This window comes from Syngnathus acus, chromosome 21, assembly GCF_901709675.1.
Source record: "Syngnathus acus chromosome 21, fSynAcu1.2, whole genome shotgun sequence".
NCBI classification, from domain to species: Eukaryota; Metazoa; Chordata; class Actinopteri; order Syngnathiformes; family Syngnathidae; genus Syngnathus; species Syngnathus acus.
In genome coordinates this window covers 4,860,054-4,886,339 of record NC_051105.1, presented here as the reverse complement: position 1 = coordinate 4,886,339, position 26,286 = coordinate 4,860,054, and the positions used below count along the sequence as shown (strand labels likewise).

The window sequence follows — 26,286 nt, the reverse complement described above, 5'->3', positions numbered from 1 at the left end:
CATTGTTGGTCTTTGCCGTGTTGGCACTAATACGCCGCCAATGTGGCTGCGTAAATAAACGCATGCGGGAAAAGTCATCTGACTTTCGAAGCTTTTTATACACATGCAGACATGGAAGGGGAGTTGTTGAAGTGAAAAAGGCTCGGAAAACAGTACTGCACTGGTCCACAGTCGCAGAAAGCAGACTCGAAAACTACGTAATACTTCTTTGTACATTTGTCCAATGCCTGATTTATAAATTGAGTGACTTTTGTTTGCCTTGCCGAAATTGGACAATTTGTATGGGTTCCATGTACGTTCCGGTTGTCACATCCATCATGAGAAGAATTAAGGAGACATAAAAAGAATAAATAAGTTAGAGCCCAAAAACTAAAGGAAGTCGGCTATTTTGCTCTGAGGTGGCGAAAGATATATATGCTGTATATACAATGCATATGTAATGTATGAAAATCTGCATTCTGCAAGGTCATGTGTTCATTGTATATTTAATCATTATTTTATAAATTTGTATCACCCAGCAATCGTAGCTTGGGATAACACTGTGCCCTAGTGGTTGGCACACCTGTTCCAAGGTTTGGAACTTGAATCGCTGCTCAAGTCCGATTTGCATGCTTTCCTTGTATGCATTTAGGTTTTTTCTGGCGCATTACAAAATATTGCGTAGTTCTTTCATTCAAGACTAAATTGACCAGTCGTGAATGTTAGCGTGAATGGTTGTTTGTCTATATGTGCCATGAGCTTCAGGGAGAGCCTCTAGAAAATGAATGTGTATCTTCTCAGAAATGTACATACGTAGGACCCTGAACACAACTTCCAAAACCCAGCACCCGCCACAAGTTGACATGTCCATCACAACACTACGCACGGAAATCAAACGTATGCTCTACTCACAGGTAGTCGGCCATTTGGGTGTCCAAGTTCCGTTTTTCATCTCATTCGGCCATTTTCAGTTTTCTGAGAACCTACTCCAAAGGAATCTGTCTGAGCACCACTAAAATTGAACCTGCTGTACTACTTTGCTCCGAGAAGCTTGGTGGGTCATACCTTGGTCTATATGGTCCACGGACTCTACGTTGTTCATGTTTTTTCAAAATATTTTGCATTTTTATGAAAGAATTCTCGCTGAAATTTTGCACGGACACACTCGGCGCACCTTGGGCCTCATGCAGTTAGCATGAGGCGGGACAACTTTATTGCCTCAAGTGAGACGAGTTGCTACCTCAGTAGAGGAGGGGAGGGTGTGAGGGGGAGAGAGAGGCCAAAAAAGAGAGAGAGAGCGAGAGGGAGGGAGGGAGAACGAGCGAGCGAGCGAGGGAGGGAGGGAGGAAGACATGAGGAGAGACGCTGAGCGACAGGCAGATGGAGAAGCATGCGAGGCGAGCAGCAGAGAGAGACAAAAGCGCGTGGAGAAAGTGCGGCGTGCCATGTGCTCAGGTAGTGCTCACTCTTTACACATCAACAACGCAACATGCATTTGTTTTCAATGCTTTTCTTTCTCTCGAATTGCATCCCTTCTTCTGCTACGAAAAAAATAACATGATAAGGTAGGACAGCCTCTTCTTGCCTGTCAGCATTTGTAAGCGTTTGAGTTGCATGCCGAACTTTTATTGTTGATTCACGATAGAGGACATAAATGTGCTTTTATTACACACATTCTTGTCTTTCTGTCGTTATGAGCACGACCCTTGAGATTCCACATTTAACTGTGGGGTTGTTTTGTCTTTGTGGGGATTGTACGAAACGAAAATGTTGTTTTACTGTGTGTGTTTGTGTGTGTGTGGTTTTGTGTTTATTGATGATGTGTTGTCTTCATTTGTGTGGCACAATCCCTATATCACTTTTCATGGTCTAGACATTGTTCACCAAGGGGACATTTTGGCTGGAAAAAAGTTAGGTGTGAGCTTTCACCCTATGTGTGTGTGCGTGCGTGTATGTGTGTGTGTGTGTCTGGATTTGCAGCAGCCATGATGGTGCTTGGTAGAATATTGGCAAGCCTGAGGAATGTGTGAGACTTCACCCCAGATCTCTTTGTTCCCTCGCACTCATTCTGCCTTTTTTCTCATCTTCTTCTTCTTCTGGGTCCAGGGTTGCACAACACACACACATGCACTGACACATGCACACACACACGCACACACATGCACGCACACACACACACGCACGCATACTGCAAGCAACTTTTGCAGAAAACCAGTCGCAACTTCCCGCTGGCGGGAGAGATATGCACGGAATGTGATTATCATGTATTTGGGTTTAGCATTTTATTGCTGCCAAAAAAAAGAGGAAATCAGGCGTATGCCCGGTGTGAAATGTGTGTGTGTGTGTGTGGTGGGTGGATTGGGAAGGGGATGCGGTGGGTGGCTCATGAACGAGCGCTGTTTGGCAGTGCACGTGAGTGTGTGGGTGGCTGTGTGGGTGAGTGGGTGCAGAGCTCTCGTTGAGCCAGAGCACATATTTGAAGTGTGTGCGTGTGTACGCATGTGTGTGTTTGTGCGCACGCGCGTGTTGATTTTGCACAAGGGCCAAAAGCATGCCTGCGTTTAAAAAAAAAAAGAAAAATGATTGCATTATTCACAAAATTCACCTTTAATTTACTTATCATGATTTGTTTTTAAACGCCTTTATTTACACATGCAAACTCAAACACACATTCACATGCAGTTGAGGTGCCTGTCAAACCAAAAGTGCATTCCGGAGCTCTCTCACACACACACAAACACACACACACAGTCGGAATGGTGGGATGAATGCGGGGAAACTTCAGCTGAAACGTGAGGACAAAAGGCAAAGGGGGGACATTTAAGAGGCTTTAACTCAGAAGCCTGGGAATGAGGGAGGAAACACACACACACATGCACACACACGCATATATGTACACACACATACGCATGCCTTTGCACACAGGCCAATGTACAGCTGCGGCTCCGAGAGGGGAATTCCCAGTGAAGGAGACAGTGAAAACACCTCGGCCTTCACACGGTCTTCCCGGGATTGGGAGCAAGTTGACAAACAAGCTAGGAGTAAAAATCCGCATGAAATCATCAATGGAATCGATTTGACCAAACTGCAAAGACTATTTTTTTAATTCTAGCTTCAAGTTAATGCAACTGTCCCTCGACGTCCACCCTGCTTTTTTTTTTTCTTGTTATCAGGAGCTGGAAAAGCAGCTGCCTTGTCAGGTTAGGCGATCCCGCGTTCGCACGTTTGTCATCGGTCGACTTTGGTGTACTCTGATGACCCGCGACTGACTGCCCGACACTCGTTGCTGATGATTTATGCTAACCCGGACTCGATATTATACATCCCAAAATATTGGTATGAAAAACCCTTGAAATTTCTAATGACATTGCAAAACATCAACATCCAAGTTGATATTTTGTTTTAATTAATTCTCCTAGCTTTTTAGTGTTGTTTTAAAAACTCTCATTTTTACTTGTTTTATATGGTTGCACGTCATCCTGTTTCTCATGTCGTCTATGTTTTCTATCAATGATGATCTTATTTGAGCTCTACTGGTATTTTATTTTTTATCAAATATCATTTCTTGTGCTTTTATTGTTTTGTACTAATTGAAGTATGATCATATCTATGCTTGCATTTGTTTGTATCATGTTATCCCATCCGTCTCTCTATTTCTCGTCACTACGTCTGACATGATCCTTTTTTTTGCTAAGACTCATATCATCTATGGTTTTATTTTGTATTTGAATCCATGCTACATTTGTTCTTTTAAGTCTTTACGTGTGCAGATCTGCAACCAAATACAGATTTGATTCGTTTTTTAAAAAGGCTCATTCATAACATCTCGGTTCTATTTTTTTTCCTTTTCTCTTGTGACATCCAATCAATATCTGATTTTGTTCTGATTTCTCAAATCCTCTCATCTTCTTTATATATAGTTTGTCACTGAAGTCCGTCTTTCACCTATATGTAATATCGGATCGCTTTTCCATCCTGTCATCCAATGTATGCAATTCCCGTAAGGGTTTTTGGCTTAATCACCATTTCTCTGCTTTGTTTTTTTTTTTTGTTCCCTATCATCCTCATTGTTTTGTTTTACATCATCATATTTGTTTGATGTTTGAGTTTTTAACTCTTATTTGTTCTCCTTTACTACTCCATCTACTGTATCTCTTTTCAGTCTATTCTTTGCTGTAAAACTTAAATGACATCTCCTTTTCTCTGCATTCATTTCCTCTTCTTTTGCTATTTCATTTGATTTATCAATGTGAAACTTTGATGGGGTCTGAATGACACCTTTCTTCAGCTTGATGAGATGTCAAATGTGTTTTCCAGCAAATTGGATTCAATCTTCTTTGAATGATGGGAAACAAAGCAGCTATGTGGTTTTCTGTTCCAAAAAAATTATCACATTGATGAGCTGACAAAGGATTTCAATTAGTCAGTGTAAGACTGAGAATAGTACATTGAGAATATGTTTCTGGGGCTGTTGAGAAAAATACCCGAAACCTTCCCTGCACTCATTTCCAGACAAGTGTGAGCTACTTCAAAATGAATTCAGAGAATTCCACATCCTGTAGCGATAGCGTCGTCGGCTTTCTCCGCCGCTTTTTGTCTTGTACCAGACGCCCGTCGATATGCGTGCAAACGGTGGCGATTCAGAGTGAGAATGACAAGGGGCTTGAAAGGGAAAAGTCACGACTTTTTGGTGAGGCATGACGGTAAAGCCCCACAGCAGGTGTATTTCCCCTTTGACGCCATCACCGCAGGCGATGATGATTTTTCACTTTCACTTTGAATGAATTACTTACACAGATGATGGTGTAACTTGCGCCAGGCATCATCGATTAACAGTTAGTGCTCCCAAAAAAATTTAAATGTAGATATTTGCAATCTTTTTTGGGGGGGAAAAAAAACAACTTAATATTAACAAAATATCAGCTCATGTGATCGTAAGCATTTTGTCCGTATCTGATGACTATCTGCACTAACTGCCAATTTTACCTTTAACAAACAAATTAAATTCTGTGTTTTCATTTATGTACAATCAAAACAAACTTTGCTTAGCGCCACATTTATGCCACACATTTCTAGTCGCCGTTAGAAATGTCAGTCAAAGAAACCGCTTCGGAACAAGGCATTGTATATTGTCTGAAAATGAAAAGAAAAAAAAAAACCATCAAAATAAATATATTGAAGGACCCTTTCATAGGAGTCCAATGAAAATCCTATCTGTCCACTATATGACAATTTTGAGTTTTGAACGGCATGTTTTGTCAAAACAACCAGTAAATGCATTTTTGGATGGTGCAATGCGTATGCAAAACAATGTATCCTCATCTGCCCTTGAAAACACATTGCACTTCAGACCACACATTCCCCATTTCGCCTGTTTTAAGATATCACTTCGAGTCTTTGATGGATCATTTATGATATAATAAGCGATCCTCAGAATAATAAAATCATATCTCTGTGTCTAAGTCCACCTCTTGAGGAATTGTGAAATACGCAGACAGTTAAACAATTGAGACCCAATATTGTAAATTACTGCTGCAGGATGGAAAACAATTTTGCAAGTTCAAATGTTCCGAGCAGAGATCTGGAGATTTTTTTTTTTCCCCCCTTCCTGCATGTCTTCACCCAGATGTCATAAAGTGTGCGTTAATGTGTGAGGAATGAGATTCACCTGTCTTGCCGACAGAGTAATGACGAAAGGAATTTTGCAAATGTCTCATGGACTTTGGTATGCTACCGGACCGACCAGACACTTTGACAACTTATTTATATACAGGGAAAGGTGTGGAACAAAGTTGTTCTAATTTGACGTATCGTCAGAGCTCTGATGCAATATTCCAGCATCAAATATAAAATTTTCCATGAAATACGAAGCTACACCTGGTTACATTTTGATAAAGAAAAGCAAGTTAGTTTCTCTTATTTATTTACATGTATATCATGGTGCGATTTTGTTTTAATGTATTGATTATTGCGCAATTGCTCTATTGTGATTTCAATTTCTGCTGATAGTGATATATATATATATATATATATATTTATATATTTTTTTTTTAGACTGATGCAAGTTCTAAATGACAGTATCGTGAAACTTTTGCTTAATTGGCGATCCTGTGGTTTGATTTTTTTGTTTTGTTTTGGGAGTGCACCAACTTTAGCTGTGCTACAATTTGTTAATACGTTGTTTATGTTTTGTTTTGGAAGCGCGGCGAGGGGGTGCACCAAATTTGTCGCTGAAGGAGGTGTGCGGCTCACAGGAAATTTTTTTGGGAAGGGCTATGATATACAGTATGGCTGGCTTTGTGGCATTTTTTTTTTTCATTTTGATGGAGAGGGCTGCACCTGCTCTGTTATGATGTAAAATGAGGTGCATGGCTTAATCATGGGCTTTGTTCTGTTTTTTTTTTCTTTCTGTTTTTTCTTCTTCAAAGCTTGGGAGAGTGCTAGAGCGCCCCTCTTTCACACAGTTCAGATATTTCTTTGGCTGCTTGGCTTAAAAAGAAAACGCTGTGATCAAGAACATATTATCGGCGCACCCGTAGGGGCTTTGTTTGGTTGTAGCATGTTTTATTACTTTTTTGAGAAAGGAGAGGTGTACTCCAAATGGAGTTAAACATTTAGGAAAGGTTGCAATAAATTGAGCGACCATGCAATGCGACCATCTTGAGCTTTGCTTTTGCGGGCAAGACTGGTGGTGCGCCAACGCTGTCGGGATGTTGCATGTGTGTGCACTGGTAAAGCCTGCAGTATATCAAATGACCCTTATAAGCTTTGTTGTGACTTTCTCTTGTATGTGTGTGTATGTTTTTGCGCTTCACAGATCCTGCAGTGCTCCATTTGCTGAAGGTGTCTGAGCAAAGACCAAAGACCACAGGTACCCCCACCTTTTTATCACGTCAGGGGTGCACAGCTTAGCCATTTTAACATCGATCATATCGATTTGACTCGCTTCAATTCCAAGTCCAAGTGTTCTTTTTTAGTTGTTTTCATGTTTCCGCTGATTTATGTTGAAAAGGAGAATACAAAATGAATTCATTTCCAACCCATGTAACTTGGACTGGCTTAGTAGCGGACAGACTCGGCGGGTCAGGACCTCGCATGGCGTTGGATGGAGAACGAGTGTTCCTGGAGCCCGCAGAGTGGGAGCGGGCTCGCTAAACGCACGCCCACGCGCAAATGTGAGATATTCTAATGAGCAATCTGGCCCCTTTCACAGTGCTGCCATCCCACCACGTGTGACAGCCAGCCAATCATAAGGATCTCACCGCCTCAGTGTCAGGACAGGGTGGGAGTGACGTGCCCCTCCTCCACCTGTTCTTCGCAAATGACCCTCACAGCCTCCCGTCCTGCTGGTAAGTGCCACACAAATTATATGAATTTATTATTCTGTGATTTTTAAAGTTTGTGAGAGTTTATATAAAAGCATGGTTGAAGTTGCATTCACTGGTTGTTCTGTGGTTGGTTGGTATTTGCAAAAATCAGTGAAACTGATGATCAGTGTGACAATGTCAGATTGTGTAATATTTCACATACATAAAATAGACCAGATAGGAAGTAAATATAAAAGCAAATTAGATCCTGATTTGTAATACTAAAATACTAAACTTTCATTTACTACAGCCCTCTGAAAATATTTGCCCATTTCTTCTTGCTTGACTGCTTTGACTCTATTCTAACATGTTGGGCCGCTCAACCTAAATATGGCAAGAACAATCATAAGCATTTTGTTAAATGCTTCGTCAGAATTGGACTTTGATTGTTTTTAATAGAATTTTGGATGTGGCTCACCAAATTGTATGCTTAACGTAGTGGTCCATAAGCATAGGACAGTGTTTCCTTATCGTGTGTGCGTGTGTCAGCCAAATGTTACAGTAGCAAGAGTACACATGCAGTGAGTGTAGCGCCCACACACTCCCACGTGTTTCCCCTCCATGATCCCTTCACATGTGCGCACATGACATCATTAAAGAGGTGCTTTAAAAATCAGCATGGGTACCGCATGTGGGCTGGAAGTGTGTGTTAATGTGTGCGTGGGTGCATGAAAAAAAAAAAGGCTCCAGAGTTGCGGGTCCGTGCTGGCTGTGTGTGCGTGTGTGCGCGCCTCGCCCCAGGCTCTCTTCTGGTCCCGGGCCGGGCTGCCTCCCACGCTGGGGTACGGCCGGGGTTGAGCGGAGGAGTAGGAGGAGGAAGAGGAGGAGGCGCGCGGTTGTAGAGGTGGTGCTGGTGTTGTTGTTGTTGAGTGGGCCGGCGCTTGTGAGTCAGCCCCCCCCAAAATGAGAGAATGCCGCTGGATGGCGATTTGATGCAAGTGCTAGTGGAGAGGAAAAGAACTCTTTTCTCTGTCTGTCTGTCTGACCATCAAACTATCAAGATTCCTGAACAAGATTGCAGAAAGTGCCTTAATTAGGGCGTATTATGAATTATTAACATTAAAATCTTGGAAATGGCCTGCGATGTAGTGGGGTGCTATTTTTTTTCCGCGTGGTTCTTTATGTACCGCGTGAGCAGACATTTGCTGTCCATTCAGAGCCTTGTAGATGGATGAGGCTTCTGCTGGAACCACTCGTTCCTTTTCTCACCATTAATTGCTCCTCGTTGGGGACAGTCTAATCTGCCGTGAACAGCATGCTCACATGCCGCATTTGAGCACATATTTCGATGCAAAGTCGTAAGCAATCGGGAATGACATCATGGGGACGAACTGTGCCGGGTCGCTGAGACGATTTCACACGCGGTTCCTCGTCCTGCTCGCCCTCAGATGTGACTTTCATGTGAGTTGGAAACAACTATTTCAACAACTGTTGAAACGGAGGAGGGGCATGTTTTTTATTGAACAGGAGTGATTTGAAAGTTATTGCGATGAGGATGAATTTGTGAGTTGTCATGATCAGAGCTGTAGGAATTGCAGAATTTACGCTACGATGCCAACGTATTCAGTAGCCTTCTTTAGCAAGCTACTTCTGAGGGTCGCAGACAAGTAATGCATCAAATATATATATATTGTTTCAAGAAGCGATTCATTCAGTAAGTCAACCGATCACTTGACTTATCTATGAAATTTCATTCAAATCCTAGGCTATCATTCAGCACATGAAAGTATGGTGTTGCGAAACAAAAATAGAGGCGTATTGTATTGCCCAATCGAATCTTATTTTGTTCTAAAACTGTAAATTCAAATTTAAATTGAGTTAATCCAGTGTTTTATATTTAACAAGGCAAATCTGAGGTTATAATTAGTCGAAAGGAGGACATCCAGGAGTCAACAAATGTTCTCATTTTTATTGTTTCATGCGTGGCTACAAAGTCAGATTGTGACAATGTGAGGAGCACCCAAAAGAAAGAACACTTTCATCGAAAACATGTGTGTAATTGCTCTTTGTTTTCTTCTCGACGCAAGGGTTTTACATTTCTGTGTATTTCGATCAAGCGTTCTCAGAAATGGCAGTCGGGCACAGGGCCAGCGTAACCCTGTGAGCTCAGCGGCGGGCGTCCGTGGCAGCTTCCTGGGTTGCACCAGTCGTGAAGATAATGGAAGGTGGTTCTCGGGAAAGTCGCAGGGAGTCCACCAGTCTGGGGCGTGGATGTCGGCGCCGGGGGGAGCGGCTTGGGAGGGAGTACTGAGGAAGTGGTGGATGACAGCATGAGCGTGCAGGGGTAGGGTCAGGTGGAAGTGAGCGCAGGAAACGCCCTTAGAAGCGCTCACGCCTAGCGTCATGACATCCGCTCTCCACCGGGGGAGCCGGAGAGCGACGCAGCGGTCCTCGGAGACCACGCATTCCTGGCGGCGTGACCCCTCACCGCCTTGGCAGCGCTCGTGTCCTGCGAGGCAGCACAGTCGCTCATTCACTCACTGGAGATGTTTTCCCTCTCGCACCTCTGAAGGGAAGAGGAAGAGGAAAGGGGGAGGACGGAGGAGGCGGGGGTTGTGCCGCAATGACAAAGTGGAGCGTCCTTGCTTTAGACGAGTCACATTGCCGTCATACCGCCACTGACAGTGTTGACACTGTATATTGCTTTAAAAGCCTTTGTAATTTTCAGACACAATTCAGACTGACTTAGCTAAACTGTCTCTTATCAAATCTTATTTCCTTTAAACTTTTGTTTTTTTCATTTTCCAGAAATGAATTTATTGTAAGCAGGAGTTGTTGATTTTGAAGCAGATGGAGGAATTTTTGTGATTGATGACCTTCTGGCACTTGAGCATATCATTAGCATTCTCCAGGTAGACTACTTTTGTTGCACACAGGGGTGTCAAAACTCTTTCCTTTGATGGCCACGTACAGAAAATTTGAAGGATTCAATTGCAACTGTAATTTTTTTGGTTAACATCTTTTTTCTTAATACGTTAGAACCAAATCCATCAATCAATTACATATTATTTGGACGGCATTATTTTGAAAAACTAAACCTGACGGGGGGGTCCACCCGGATAGATGCAGCCCTGCACAGAGCAGATCTCCACATTCAGGGTGTGGCAACCCCTCGACTTTTTTGTCACCTTCTGCTTTCACGCTGCCCCAACATATGTTTTTTTAATAGCATTGCAAGCAATGCAGGCTGTGTCAAAAGTTATTTTCGGTACATGTCATGGCCTCTGAAAGGCCATAGTTAAAACACCCACCTCTGGTTCGCCCTAATAACATCACCTAATGGTGCGGAACTGTGAATTTGGCATGACCAAAATATGCCTGTAATAAACCCAGTCATATCAAGTAATGGTGCAGTTCCAAGATTTTTCTTTTGTCAATAGTATCATGATGTAGCATCATATGAGTATTGCAATGTTATGAGTAATCCTCCCAGGTCTTGGTGCAGCGACTCAGATTTTCTCTGAAAATGATATTGATGTTCCAAAAAAGACGCCTGCGGAAAGTAACAAATATTTTGTTACGTTTTGATTACTTTAACAATAAGAATTTCATTCAATCTTGTTTGATGCTGCTTCAGGGTTGTTCACATGTTCCTGGTCCAACAACTTATCCAACATGACTCAGGCGAAAGAAATGTAACCTTTTCACCCCGTTTATCACCTGTCCTAAAAATGTGAGGGTGGGAACCATTCAAACATGCCTGTGAAGGGATGGAATGAGATGTCAATAGAATTTACGGGTTGAAATATCATACTAATTAACCATGCGCAAAGATGTATGAGGACCGCAGTCTGCAAACATAACTGAACAAAACTAGTGTGTGTGTGTTGGGGGTGGGGTAACAAAGATCTCAACAACAAAAAACTTACATAATTATAGAAACCGTTACCTTTAGTCAGATTTGAAATTAGATTTACAGGGTAGGCTAGCTAAGAAAAAGACTATAATCGCAAGATGTAGCAAACTAGCATTTCAATCAAAATGCTTCCATTTTCCACTCAGTTCGTCATATTAAAAATAAATGTGTTTTTTTTTTAAACTGGAGTACTGGAGTGGGGGTTATTGAATGTTTGATGTTTTCATAATTTTCTGAAGACTTCGTATGCGGGTATTAGTGACAGATTGGCAGGTGGAGAAACGGGAAATGAATGCTCCTCACTAACGTGACAAGTTTGTGGGTTGCTGGGCAGAGGCGGGTTGGGTCAGAGCCGGATTTAAAAAAATAGACCCGTGCAGGAAGCTTTGTTGGCCAATAATATCTGGGCCCCAAATGATCCCTGGGCCAGACGTTTGATACTGCCAGTAATTTCACAGTTTTTGTGTGGCATGAAATACATGGTGACATTATTCCTGAAATCATGGGAAAATTGTCATGTCACCAAAGCACATCACGGATGAAACTGCAGCGGTTTACAGTACCTGCTTCTGCAGGGTTATTAGCGGCACTCACACAAACGCACACACACACACAAGCATGCTGGGGGAGTCAGGGTCAGACAGACAGCAATGTAGCTAGCGCAAGTCCAGTGGGCACAGATAAGACCCAGTCATGCCTCGCCAGCGTGACCATGACATCACAGTTGGATTGAGTGCTTGCGACAAACATACTGGCCTAATATAGTCAGTGTGGTTCCTTCGGGCATGCCCACCCCCCATGCCCCTTATGAAGTTAACACCACAGTAACCCGAATGGCACTCCGCAGAATACTGACCACCACCAAGGTGGGACAATATATATATAAAAAAATTAATGGAGATAGCCAATACTACCCTGCAAATGTAGGTGGCAATAATGTGCAAACTGGTTTCTAGCTGCCAAACAAATAAAGACTCTATGGGATAGATGGATAGTGATCAATAAAAAGCTATTTCTATATCTCCAAATTTGCAGCAAAATTATTATTAAAAAACAAAAGTTTCGTAGTTGATAATAGGGATCTACATTTGGCATCTTCTGTGAAATACTTGAATGATACATTTTAAAACTATCACAGAATAAGTCATGGCTTTCTCAAATGCAGTTGATCAGCTTTGTGTTCACGGAAACAAGCCCATGGTTCACACTAAGTGCGTGTAATATAATAATTCAGTTTGGAAGTCTAGCACGAGAAAAGGACAAGAAGGCAAGACTGAGCTCGAAAATCATTTCTTAACAGCTCGCTTCCCAAACATCCCAAATATTTTAACGTCGTCTTTGTTATCTGTTGCATCCCACCCACCCCTCCTTTACTTTTCCTCTGTTGTTTGAATTCTTTGACCTTATCTGCGTAAGTCTTGTTTGTCTGCGGCCGTGTCACCAGCACCTCTGTCGGCCATTAAACTGCTACCCGAGCACACCGCGACAGATTTCCCAGGCTGCTCGGCTGCCCGAGTTCACACCTTTTTGTCCACAGGAATCTCAGGAATCCCCAACTTCCTTTCCATTGTGTGTGTGTGTGTGTGTGTGTGTGTGTGTGTGTGTGTGTGTGTGTGTGTGTGTGTGTGTGTGTGTGTGTGTGTGTGTGTGTGTGTGTGTGTGTGTGTGTGTGTGTGTGTGTGTGTGTGTGTGTGTGTGTGTGTGTGTTTGCGCATGTGCCTATGTGCGTGTCTGTGTGTGGCAACATGAAGGAGGGGCCCCCGCCTGTTGAAATGCACATCTCCGCCATTGTATCCACCCTGAGAAAGCGAGCAGGGAGTTCTCACAATAGGCTGAGTCACAATCTAAAATGGCAAAAGTGCTCATTTATGCTAGCACAATCCAAAAAGTTTTTTCCAACAAACCTTAGCATGAATTTAAGCGTCACTTTTAATGGTGAAGTCCAAAGAATTCCAGCTGATTCATATTTCCCAGCTCTCCACACTGATAGTGGCTTGTAGCACAAATATTATTTCTGCATTATTAGATGTAAATTATATAGATGTAAATAACCGCAAAAAATTGACGAGCATTTCCTTCATAATTAGTCCTTGATATGTGATACCAGCAGTGATATGAAAAATTACAGGCAAACCTAAAACAGACCATCTTTTCCCTTGAGATATTGTTTGGGTGGTTTATAATATAATTTCTAATATTTTTTTTATTTGTAATAATTTATGATCATATAATTTAACTATCTTTTAAAACCACCATTCTGGAAAAAAAAACTACTAAAGAGGTGTACATTTTTTGAGAGTGAGGTACTGCAATAGTATTTTAGTCCTTGTGCCCGTAATCATACATGAATCAGGTACCCTTGAAATTAGATGAGAATCCGTTAAGTTCATTTCCATCCCACATCACGGGACATGCAATGTGACGATTGAGTAGATTGTGATGGAAGTGGTGGGAATTTTTCAATTTGCTAAAACAAAGTTAAGCAAGTCTAGAAACGCGTGACTTTACACTGTGAATTCGAGGGTGGTGACATTTGGTGCAGAACCAGCATAATTGAGGAAAATCAATTCACATTTCAATACATACAGGAATATTGGCATCATTTTTGCCTGCATATTTTGAAACGAAAGATGCCGCAACAGAAGCTACAAGGATAGCAAACCTGTTGATGCTTCACAAACACAGATGCTATGCTGACAACAGCAAATTTAGCACCACAAAAATACTTGCTCTTTGCCATCATAAATAAAAAGCAGGTGTGCTTTAAAAGAAATAGTCTAAACTTTCACAAGTAACTGCTATTTTGTACAAAATCCTTCTAACTACCGGTGACAGAATGCTGAATAATAAGGGACCGAAGAGGGCGTTTATGTGACTCCTGATGTTTTTTGGCAGCTCCGGAGTCATTTGAGCCATTGCGGTCCTGACTCATCTCCCGTTCGAGCGCTGCCTGCTGCCACAGCTCAGCAGCGCCTGTCGGCTCCGACGCCGAGCAACATGCAAACACAAACCCGTTCATTCATCGGATCGACACGCGACAGGCCGTGATTCACGCACACCCACTCGCTCCGTCGTCACATCGAGCCACGCCGCACCGCGCCGGGGGCTTTTCGCCAAAAATCGGATCACTGTCGAGTCCCGGCCACAGAGTCTCTGAAGTCCACACGGCACCCGCATTGTCACCCTTTGTGCTAACTGCTCATAACTCTAAACCAAAACAGCCTATCTGTATACTAAATGATGTCAATTTAAAGAGGAAATTTCAAACATGGCAACAATACAACCTTTTCTTTGCAGCTCTGGTTTTGCCTCCTCCTCCTCCCCCAAAAAAGAATATATTTTAATTTAAAAGAGAAAAATTCATACAACATTTAAATGAATTCATACCATCTTTCAAAAGTACTAAATGGATGTTTATACCCCCAAAAACTTTATTTCACACCTCCAGTGCGATAGCAACGATGGCATCTAGACCAAGATAAAAACTGAAAACAATCAAACCTAGACTACATTCTAGACACTCATGGTACAATAAATGTGACCTGCCCCCCCCCCCCCCCCCCAAAAAAAATCTCATTCAGAAAACTCCACCCATGCATATAGTTAGACCTCAATTCACACGAGGGGTTGAGCTGGGAATGAAAATACTCCTCTAGACCAACCCATGACTGTCTTCAGACCAAGCCAAAACAAGGTTTACCCCAACCCGAGACTAAATTGCACCAAATTTCTTCTGTTCTGTGTAGTGTAGTCATCGCATAGCTGAAGATGACATTCGCCCGTGCACTCAAAAGACTGAGTGTTAGTGAGGCGAGTGTTATTGTGAGATAGTGGTGACCGATACGTTCTTGTGAGAATGGGCTGAGAACATTACATCACAGAGTTGCTGTGTGTGACAATTGTGATTAAAAATCAATGGTGCTACACATTGGGTCGGGACCTCCACAGCCACATGACCTCAATGTAGCCAGGGTGGGAAACAAGTGTCATCTGACTTGAATGACTCTGTCATTCGGAAGAGGTGTAAACATTCCGATGGAACTCATAGCTCAGGACTTGTTCTTAAGGCGGGAAAATAATTCTGGCTATTTGGGTCGCATGTCCTGGGAAGTGAGTCAGGGAGTGTATTTAAGAGTTATGAATGAAACCGACAAAGGCCATGTGTGTGTGTGTGTGGCAATGTGTGTGTAACATGGGTGCAGCAGCGCAGCCTTTGATGAGTCACACGGCGTCCTGTGAGTAAGCGACCAGCTATGTCATTCCTGGAGGTTTGAAACGCCCACCCTCCGCCCTCAACCCCCAAGAGCCAGCGAGTGGGTGGAGAAGGGCGGGTAAGGGTGTGGTGAGGGTCTGCACTGTTCGATAGGTGTGGTTGGCAACGATGGCGTGTGTGGGGTTAGAATGGCAGGAAGTAGGCAAAGGCTGGCAGAGGATGGGGGTGGGGGACACACACCAGAGGCGAGGACCAGGGTTGTCCTCAGGTCAACACATGGCAGGGACCTCCGCCCGTGTCGTTGGCTACTTCCTATTCTTTTAATGATGTCACTACTTTTATCTCGTATCAAGTAAGAAGAGTGGCTTGGAGACCAGCTGCTCAGCACGGTCTGTTTGTTTGGGAACATGATATGAAACAAATTATAAAACTACAATTGTATCTTTGTGGAGGCATACGGCATTGACCCAAGAAGAATGTACTGAATTTGAGCCAATTCTAGTTTTACATCAGAAGAGTGGACAGAAGTCAGTGTAGGTTTTTTTACATCTGGCAGTGATTGTATATTGGTGAGTGTCAACAACAGCACCAATAGTTTGTCGCATTCTATGTAGCAAAATTGTTTTAATAAATACTTCATATACAAGAATCACATATTGTATACATACGCTGTATCGTAAACATTTGAACTGCGAATACCCTGTGGAAAACATTGTGGTCCTCCGCATCCATGCATTTGTGGTATCTCATTAATCCACGTGACAAAATTCAGGAGCTGAGCATCAGCGTAGGTGTATCATTCGGTGCCGCTCAAAATGGATCATTTGGCCTTTCTACTAAAGGTTGTTGTAGTGGCTGAAGACCCCAGCCTCTTATGTAGCCCTCCACCCTTCAGGTCCATTTCCACAGGCATCCCAACTCTTTTGCCGGGGGTTTCCTGACAATATACACACACACACAATCCCCCCCTCCCTTCTCCTTCCTTCGTCTTCCCTCCTCTCTTTTTTTTTCTCAATGGATGTCCTCTCTCTAACCTCAATTGAGAGCCGTGTAACAGGACACTCCCCTTGGCCTGCCCCCCCCCCTTTTTTTTTTCTTTTTTTCATTTGAAGAGCCATGCTATAAAGAGAGTGCCGGAGCACTGATCCAGAGAGTGTGTGTGTGTGTTTGTGTGTGTGTGAGTGTGTCTGTGTGAGAGTGCGCAAGAGAGTGTGTGTTGGGGGGCCGAGTGAGGGAGATAGAGAGGAAACATGTGATAGCGCGACTTTGGCTCATGGAGTTTTAACGGCTGCGATGTCTCCAGAGCGCTGGGAAAGCACCTTTAGCCCAGAGGGACACACACACACACAGCATACACACACACGCGCACACACACACACACACAAACACTATATATATATATATATATATATATATATATATATATATATATATATACACACACACACACACACACATGTGTGTATGTGTTTATGTGTGTGTCACTGTGAGCCTGTTACTGATTACACTTAGAAGAATGCAACTGCGGGAATAAAAGGCAGACAAGTGAAGTTTTTTGTTTTTTTTTTTGAAAGGGAGAGTGTGTGATTTGTCCATGCGAGGATGTGGGTGAGAACTTGTTACCCAATCGCGTCTTTCCTCTCTCTCTCTTTTTCTCTCTCCTCCTCCTCCTCCTCTCTCGCCCATTGATGGACCAGGCAAAAGTTTAAAGAGTGACGCCGGAATCCCACTCGGAGGCAGAGGAGCACGGGACAGCGCCGGGACAGTATAAAACGGAGGACACATGGAGGAGATGACTGGGAGAGGAGGAGTGACTGGGGGTCCCCCTCTTCATTCCAAACGTGGCCAAGAAGAAGCTCGGGTAAGTAAAAAAAATTAAAAAAGAGAGAGAGGAGGGGGTTAAGAACTTCCCAGGGAGGAGAGTGCATGCTGCTGTTGATGGCTATCATATGTTCTAAGTTAAGCTTTACCAATGAGAGCCGGGTGTCTCCAAACTGAGGGTTGGGGGGTCAGAAATGGTTCGTTTTTTGATTCTTGTCAGTCATATGACCTGTCATGGCTGACATTGCGCGTGAGAGCTGATTCTGACTTTCGACGCCACAGATGGAGGTGCCGCTTCCTCTCTTGGTCATGCTGAACAGCCCCCACCCCGCACCCTCCCCTCTCTCATTCTTCCCTTCATTTGACACACATAGCGTTCATTCTGCTTGGCGGCAGTGGCGGCATGAATGAAGCGGCTGAAGTAGGAGGCGGGAGGGAGGGAGGAGGGGTTGTCATATCGCGCAGCTCTCGACTCTTTATGAATGGACGCCGCACATGATTGGCTGTGCCAAGTTTTGACGTACTTGTGTTTGGGCTTTTTTGTGAGGGGCAGCGGGGGGCTTAGTCACCATCTGACCACCACTGTGTCTATTTATGTGAGCGTGTGCTCTCTGATGTTGTTCTTGCAAGAGTCTCACTCGCCGTGACTTTGACAACTGTGATTAATCATGTATTTTTGCGCTCCCCTCTAACTTTGAAATATCTGAGTCGGGATGTTGATATACCGTCACTTCAGGTTGTCAGTGGAATTACTACCTACCGAATTGCACAAATTGGATTGTTAGGTGTGATGTGTTGTCGGAGCACTTTGATAGGGTTGAACGTCAATGGAAATTAGCGGTGAGATGTTTCACAGGAATCGCGATGAGATTAGCGTGGAATCTGTCCCCCATTCCCTCCTCCAACACCCCCCCTCCCTCCTTCCGTGCCTTATCAACACTGCCTTATGGAATGAACCCTGCCCTGTCCCACTTGGCAGGAAGCAGGCCCGACGCCTTCCTGCAGCCACACATTCAGGGAGGAGGGGAGAGGAAAATATCAATTAATACACTTGGATCATTTGGTACATACAAAAATAATTTTACAGTAGGAAAATGAGAAGGGTGACAAATCACCGTAACATGTTAAGTGGTGCGGGATTTTATTTCTACATTTTAAAGAAGTCAACCCCAACATTTTCTTTTCAATATGTTGTCTGCGCCCCCACTAGTGTAAACACGGCATTCTGATTAATATTGTGTTTGTGAAATGTGAGTTAAGTAGCGCAATTCACCCATTTTTTTCCATCTCAAGGGGTGACGATTTTGTTACTTGATGTCGCCTGAAAATGACATCACAGTTGCCAGGTCTCAGGTCGCGATCAATAAGCCTTTATTGGTTGTGTGACCTGACATTTGTGATGTTATTTCCAGTCAACATCAAGTAACAAAATAGTCGCCCCCCGAAATGGATAAAAAAGGTGGATTTTTCCTGTATGTAATTCATATTCCACAAACGAAACATTAATCAGACCATCGTGTTTTGATTAGTTGGGTTGCACACAAAATATTTTTATAAAGAAATCTTGGGAGTTGACTTCCCCTTTAGCAAAACGCTTCAAATTCAGTGTTACATCTGCTCTAGATCAGGAGTTGTAATATATGGGCCATATACGGCATGCCACAAAATTCTTTCAACAAATAAAACCACAAAAATTCCCAAAACATTCATGAATATATGGTTACATCATATTGTATTTTATACTTTTATTATGGCCCACTGAGGACTTTTTTTTTCCTCAAAAAAGTTGATAAAATATTCATGAAATGCAAAAAAAAAAAACTAAATGACAAATACTGATCACTTTTTGGTTTTGATTATTTATTGATATAAATAATAGTATAGTATACAATATTGTTTATTTAATATTATGTCCCTTTTTTTCTTGAACATAATGAATATGGGGAAATAGTAAAGGCATACTGGTGGAACAAATAGGTGGCACACATCGCAGAGTGACCAAACATAAGAGTCTATTTAAAATCTAATCTAATCTCTTGAAAAGATGCTGCCCTTGCACAAGATCATATTTATTACTTTAATGCTGTGCGGGAAACTCACAAGTATCCACTCTTTAATTTATCTGGGATACGGTTTACACACCTCTGTAGGTGCTGATGTTTTGGTTAGCAACCACGTTTAAATGCAAATATAAGGCCTAAGGGCAAATATTTGACGCCTAGCAAATTTGCGATCATCCACAAATAATAGGGCTAAATTGAAAAGTTTTCGGTTGATTTTTTTTTCCCCCCCGAAGACATCTCTGTTTGTTATGTTTTAATGGCGTCTTTGTTTTAACGACAGCGTCGTTAAACATACGCGCTTTGCTATGTTGACTTTGTTGAGTCATCGCATTTCAACAATCAAGCCATAATTTACCTGTGGCAACCTTTCATTTGACCCACATTTATGCTCTCATTGACAAATGCACACACACAACGTGCTCATTGAAGGCTGTCACGGAGGTCATGTCTTCCTGACATGCCAAAACTGTTTTTTTTGTTTTTTTTTCCGAAGTGGAGTTACGCAAGTAAAAGTGTGCTCAGCAGCAGAACAATGTCAACTATATGAGCGCTCATTCCTTCCTTCGTTACTTTCCCTCACTTCGCTGGCCGCGTGACGCCTCGCTTGTTTATACAGCAACAAAGCAGCGCCACTGTTCTCAGGCTGGAGTTAAGAGCTCAGAGGCAACGTCACGTTACACTGTGTGTACGTGCGTGCATGTGTGTGTGCATGTGTGTGAGTGAGCATGCGTGTATACATACAAGCACACACACCTGGCCCGGTTCCTCCTATGCTCATATATGGGCATAGCTTCCCCTACCTGGGCCCCACTCTGAATTCCAATAAGTGGTGCGTTCAAGTGTGTGTGTGTCCATGGCGGATGCACGTCATGGAAAAGTAGGATGAATGGGCGGACTGTTCTTAAGGTGTTCCTTTTGTTTTCTGAAGGTAATCAGTGAACAGCGTGACTCAGCTAGGTTGATTATTCAAAGTGGAAGCACGTCAGCCGGGATAGTGCACTCACCTTGATAGCATACAAGCTGACCGGAGAGTCGAAACAAAACTGTTATGCCTGCTGATCAGGTTCACGTTGGAATCAGAAAATGCAATCAGACAATTCCATTTCACTAGCAGTAGTGGGATTGTATACCCCAATTGAATCACGTGATAAAAAACATTGTCTCATTTGACCAAAGTGGTGTCAATAAAATGCAGCTTGAGATGCAAATAAAAATCGACAAATCTGAATGTGACAAAATTGTCGGTCCAGACAAACACACTAACACTTTGATTATTTTATCGCAACATGTAAACCAATACAATACGGTTAACCGGAAAAAGATCATGACAAGAGAGCAATAATCAAATATAGCTTCCTATTGCACCTATTTTGAATTTACCACCGTCCCGTACCTATCTGCTGGGGATGACATGAGTGCCATTGGTCAATCAAAACTACACAACAAGCTCATGAGGCCCGTGCTGTACTTTGGTCTAACAAAAGAAACAATATAAGCAATCATGATGCAGGGTTATTCTCCTTTCTCCCAAACAGTTAATCAGGGATGAGCGAGCATAATACAATGCTGATATTGGGTAATGTCATGTTAATGATTTTCTCTAGGCCCATTAATATTCTAAAAGATTGCTTCCGGAGATTTTTTTTTTTTACATTTTATATCAAAGTTGTAGACTTTTCGAATGACAGGAAATTCAAATTTCCGTCCCTCAGATTTGAACATGATCTTTATGTTGTGTTTTAAACGTATTCATGAGTATCATTATGGCCATTCCATAAAGATCATTTATGGGGGGAAAAAAAGTTACTGTTGTGCACGTTGATTTTAGTATTGTGGTACTCGCCCAATTTTTCTTTTTTAGTTGAGGCCAAGTAAGTCAATTAGGTTCTTGTCATAGTGCGACGAAAAAATGTTCTTTGCCAAAACGTGACTAAAGCTTATGAGTTGTTTTGTGCAAAGTTTCATTTGTGGAAACTGGCTGGTGGAGGGATTTGAGACTGCCACCCGCGAAAGACTAACCAGCGGGAAAAGGTAACAACCATGGCTCAGCTTCAGATAACTGCTGAGCTGCGATTGGTTGAGACCTGGTACCTGTGATATCGTTTTTAGTCGACAAGTGGGAAAATAGCCACCCCTGAGATAGATTAAAAAACGGGTGGATTTTGCCAGTTTAATTCATACTCCAAAAACAAAACATTAATCACCGTGTTTCGACTAGTTGGGTTGCACAGAACATATTACAAAGAAAATTTGGGCATTGACTTCGCCTTCAAGAAAATTCGGTTGTTATATCTTGACTAAAACATGGAACATATTGTCATAATTTAACTTAGGTATTTTCATTGTAACTCAGTCAGACTATTCAATTTCTTGTAGCTCCACTCAAATATTCATCTTGAGTGTATTCATATTGGTGTAGCCCATCTAAGAAATTTACATTGTTGTACTTCTGCCAAGATATTTGCCTTGACATATAGCACAATTAAAAAAATCTTGTTAAGAACAGCTCAAATAAGATAATCAAGCTGTCATGGCTCATCTAACACATTTATGTTGACATAGCTGACCAAAGGTTCACATGAGACTTTCACGTTGTGTTTGTGCCGAACTAGACCTCAACAAAAGTGTCCATGTAAACTTACTGACTGTCCAGGTCTTCTATGGTGCATTTATCAGTTTGGTGTTAGCATTCCGGGTGGAGGCAGGTCAGGCATCGGCAGCCAGGTTATGGCGCTTCAAACAGAGCGTGCATTATGGCATTATAGCCTCCACGCTGCCCTGTGTTGGGCCTAATGAAGCAGATTTATGGCTGCTAGGGCGCACTGCTGGTCTGAGCGTAAAATACTGTGATCACCCCCCCCCCCCCCCAAAAGGTGACGAGGGACACAGGACTTTCTTGTGACTGCGGATCGGTCCATCGCTCGTCTCAGCGTGTGTTTCTTCCCTGCTCCGGCCTTCCCTTGACTTCTTTTCACATTTGCCAGGTCTTAGGAAGCATAAAGCAGCTTAAGGAAGAAATTTGCTTTTCCTTGCTCAACGTGCCAGCTCCTTCCCATCAATCCAGCCCCCTGGAAGGGCACGGAGAGGGCTGTCTGTACGCCGGGGTACGAGGAAGGGGCTCCCTCTGGAGACTCCTCTTGGCTCTGGGCTGATGTGAGACTCTCAAGACCACCACTTGGACCATTTCGGGTTCAGTTTGACAGCGAGGCATTTCAAGCGAGCGTCACGAGAAAGAAGGAAAACAGACTTCACCAGCCTGTGTGGCACGACCATCTGCTTGATCCACTATTTTAGGATAGCGAAAACCTTTGGACGGGGAACAGAAAAGATCTCTGTAATCCTTCTTCCACCAGTCGGCTTCTCATAGACCTGAATATCTAATTGCTGATATATCTGATTGGCTGCTGGCCTAGTGGCAATCCTTGAGAGCACTTTGTAGAATTGACTCTCAGTTTAACCAACATTAACATGTCATTGTGTCACACAAGGATACTTTTTCATTTTGAAGTAGCACCTGTTCTGTTGAGTGTCTTGGCGTATATCCTATGGCTTTGCTTCAAATTGTGAGTGCATCGTGTAGAAAACGTTATCCAGCATTATGAACACATACGTATTTCGGCGTGACTATCTCATCCGGATGCCACACTCAAAACTCATGCTTTACAGCCAGCCACTTTTGGTGTCGACAAAAACATCAATCCTGCTTTGATGAGGCAAAAATGTCTTCTAAGACAACCAGAACAGTCCGGTTGCAGCCAATTCAGTGCCCTGGGAATAAAACAACCTGGATGAATGGGAATTTTTAATATTAATAGTTGGACACATTTTGTTAACCTGCAGATTTATGTCTACTACTTCATCTTCGATGATCCAAACAGTATGGTAGATACCCACAGTATTTCAACGTCAGTGCATCCCTCCAATTTTGTCTACAGCAAGGAACTAAGTAGATATTATTTGCAAATTTGGTATGAATTTGCTTGTTATTTAATAGCATCAGGAAACAATTGAGGAAAACATTTCAGCCATGCGTTTAGCATTTAATAGAATGACACATAGTATTATTGTAATGCAACCATAGTGTCTCCCCATTGTCAGTACCTCCCATTGGATTGAACAGTGACGTGGTTTGGAGATGAAGTGTACCACATGCAGTAGAGAGAAAGGGAATGCATCCACACCCAGCTCACACATCCTACACACCCACACATGCCTACACACACACACACACACACATACACACACACACGCAAACCAATACCAACCAATGTCGCTTGCAACAAAAATGCAACGTACGTTTGCACACACACATTCTTGTCCAGTGGTCACCCCCTACTTTGAGGCTGAGGCAGGGTAATGATTCACTTCCTCTTTGCTTCCCCCACAATGTGCTCTCGTGTGTCTGTTTGTACGTACTCGTGTGTGTGTGTGTATTTGCAGCAGTTGCAGTTGTCACTTTGTGAATATGTGTGTCTGCGTGTGTGCAAATGTGGATGTGGTCAGGCCCAGTCATCTTCCAGGCAGCTCAGAGGAAACCCACATCAACTGCCATTCACCACACTCTAGGAATAGATTTGCCCAGTGAAGGCAGGAATGGAATGGCACGCCTGGCCCGCCCCTCTCCAGTCTGCAACTTGCAGTGCATCAAAAAAATCTCTTCCTATTATTTGGATCATCTCTGTAGCTTATTGATGTTGCCAAATTAATAGATATTATATATTTTATTATATATTATAATTACATTACATTACATTATATATATATACAATAGTTATGTGTATTTGCATTTCAGCTAAAAAGAAAAAAAAAACATATTATATAAGTATTTGGAAATACATGTTTGTATTAGTTTCCCTCCGGCGAACCTCGACCTCAGGCCGCTATCACTACTCCACTCGGCACTTCCTTTGGAAAAAAACGGAACTGTTTCATGTGCCGGCATGGCAGAGGTGTCAGCATCACCAAAGCATGGAAAGAAAAGTCCAAGATAAGACGTAGCGAAGAGATTAGAACCTTTATCTCTCTCATTCCTGAGAGCAAACTCAGCCTTGACGATCTGGTTGAGTTAATATCACACCTGAACCTGCAATGCTGACGATATCTTTAACACAACAACTTTGTAAAGCATTCCACATTTTTTGGTTGTTGTTGAAAAAAATGACTAAAGGGGCCCGGGGGGTGTAAAACTATATTTGTTAATTTAATGGGAGGAAAAGCAAACACTTTATAGTCTTTATAACCCTGCAATGGGAAATTAGTTTTACAGCAGCGATTATTACTATTATTAAACCTTTATTTAAGCAGGTAAATGACCACTTGAGACAAAACATCTCTTTTTACAACCTGGCCAAGAAGGAAAGTGAATAGAGAAGTAAATAGCAGTAGCACAACCACAGAAGCAAAATATCAAATATTTATATCAACTGTCAGCAAGAATAGATACACTTGTGCAGATAAAAGAAAAATGAGATTCATGCTTTTCATTTGACATTGACAACTTTTGATGTTAATAAAAAAAAACAGACAAGCCAGTCGTATCGAATTCAGTATTCTTGTCCCACTCCAGTTCTTTGAGGCCGCCGATGCTCATTATAATGCCACAAAGTACTGATGGACATATGGTCGTGTTGGTCATGTTGGAAATAATTGAATTTTTGTCAGGATTTTGTCATTTCTTCTTTGGGTCAAAATAGTTTTGGCACAATGCTGCTCATAAATGCTAATTGATGTTGCCTGATTTGCGTACGAGCACAAGGCTAGCTGCGTGTTTGCCAATTTGCCTCCACCAAGCTGGGTGATAATTGAATTCGTCCATAAACACTCCCACAGCGATGCCGCCCTCCCTCTCGTAGACCCGCCGACCTGTGCTCGCTTGTCTGCAAAATTAACAACTTCGGCTCTTACCCATTTTCATGTCATTACGTCGGTCACAAAAATTAAACCCATTGTGGCTACACATTTTGCCTCTAAAATATCGGATGCTAACTGATTTTTTTTTTTTTTTTGTCTTTTGTTTCAGGTCAACACGGTCAAGCTTTTCCCAGACGTTAAGAGAAATATTTGTTGGACACACAAAGTCTTTGAGAGGTGAGTATTCACCTGCGTCGTCCTTATGTCTGTAGAGAAAAATATTTGTTGTTGCTTTTGGAGTGCAAATTATCCATTTCATATATGAGTACATAACAATTAAAACTACATTATTATTATTATTTCTAGTCTTTTTTTCTTCTTTTATTATGCTTTATGTCTTCGAGTAGCTCTCAGTGCTGCCCAGCACTTTGCAGCACAAAGTGCTTCACTGATCTCTAAATTCATGCTTGCATTAGAAATATCCTAATGATTGAAAAAGCAAGAAAGAAACGGCGACTTCCAAGTGTCCGCTGTTAAAGGCGTTAGCTTGGCCTCTTAAGACATTCCATCGTAAGCTTTGAAAGCTTCTTCGGATATTCCTACACTTGTGCGGCGCAAAAGTGCAGCGTGATAATGACAACGTGACTGAGAGAGAAGAGAGCCTCAATGGCTGGAATGTGTCATTTGGGGAAAAGCCCGGCACATTTGTCCTTAATAAAAGCAACATTGGAATCAAGTGACCGTCAGCTATTTGATCAACGTGGCGGTCGCAAGCTCTCAGGTATGCGGCGTCGGGCTCCTCACCTACGTGTACGTGGGCTATTTTATTAAGAGCGGCTCACTGCTTCCATTATGTGTCGTAGCTGGAGCCGGCATGGCCTCGGGGCTAATGGGAAAGAATGACAGGAATCTGCGACTGATAATGCCATGCTTGGAGATGTTCGTCAGCGGATAATCTCCCATATCCTTCCCCGCCCTCGGGCTGCGCTCCATGACTTGTATTAAAGGGATGTTCCGTGCTCTTCCCCTGCAGATGGACTCGGACCCGGATCCCCTGGCGCACGGCGGCCGTCATTTGCTCAGTAGGCAGTGTAGATCCTGTGTAGCAATCAGCAGCTACATCTGGCTACTGGGTCT

The 26,286-nt window shown here is 42.7% G+C and overlaps 3 long non-coding RNA genes across 4 annotated transcripts; 1 reads left to right on the top strand and 2 right to left on the bottom strand.

Annotated features, from left to right (window-relative positions):
- Window positions 1-1,330: 1,330 nt before the first annotated feature.
- Window positions 1,331-26,073, top strand: LOC119115254. 2 transcript variants are annotated; one of them, XR_005096111.1, is made up of 5 exons: window positions 1,331-1,434; window positions 6,797-6,850; window positions 7,193-7,328; window positions 17,113-17,276; window positions 25,319-26,073. It is a non-coding gene; the product is annotated as an uncharacterized LOC119115254 (long non-coding RNA). The 2 variants fall into 2 exon arrangements; XR_005096112.1 differs by lacking the exon at window positions 17,113-17,276.
- Window positions 9,236-11,827, bottom strand: LOC119115255. Its single transcript, XR_005096113.1, has 2 exons — window positions 11,766-11,827; window positions 9,236-9,795 (listed from the first exon to the last, which is right to left on the bottom strand). It is a non-coding gene; the product is annotated as an uncharacterized LOC119115255 (long non-coding RNA).
- On the bottom strand, window positions 14,539-16,638 carry LOC119115256. The gene is made up of 2 exons (XR_005096114.1): window positions 16,115-16,638; window positions 14,539-15,806 (listed from the first exon to the last, which is right to left on the bottom strand). It is a non-coding gene; the product is annotated as an uncharacterized LOC119115256 (long non-coding RNA).
- Window positions 26,074-26,286: the final 213 nt, after the last annotated feature.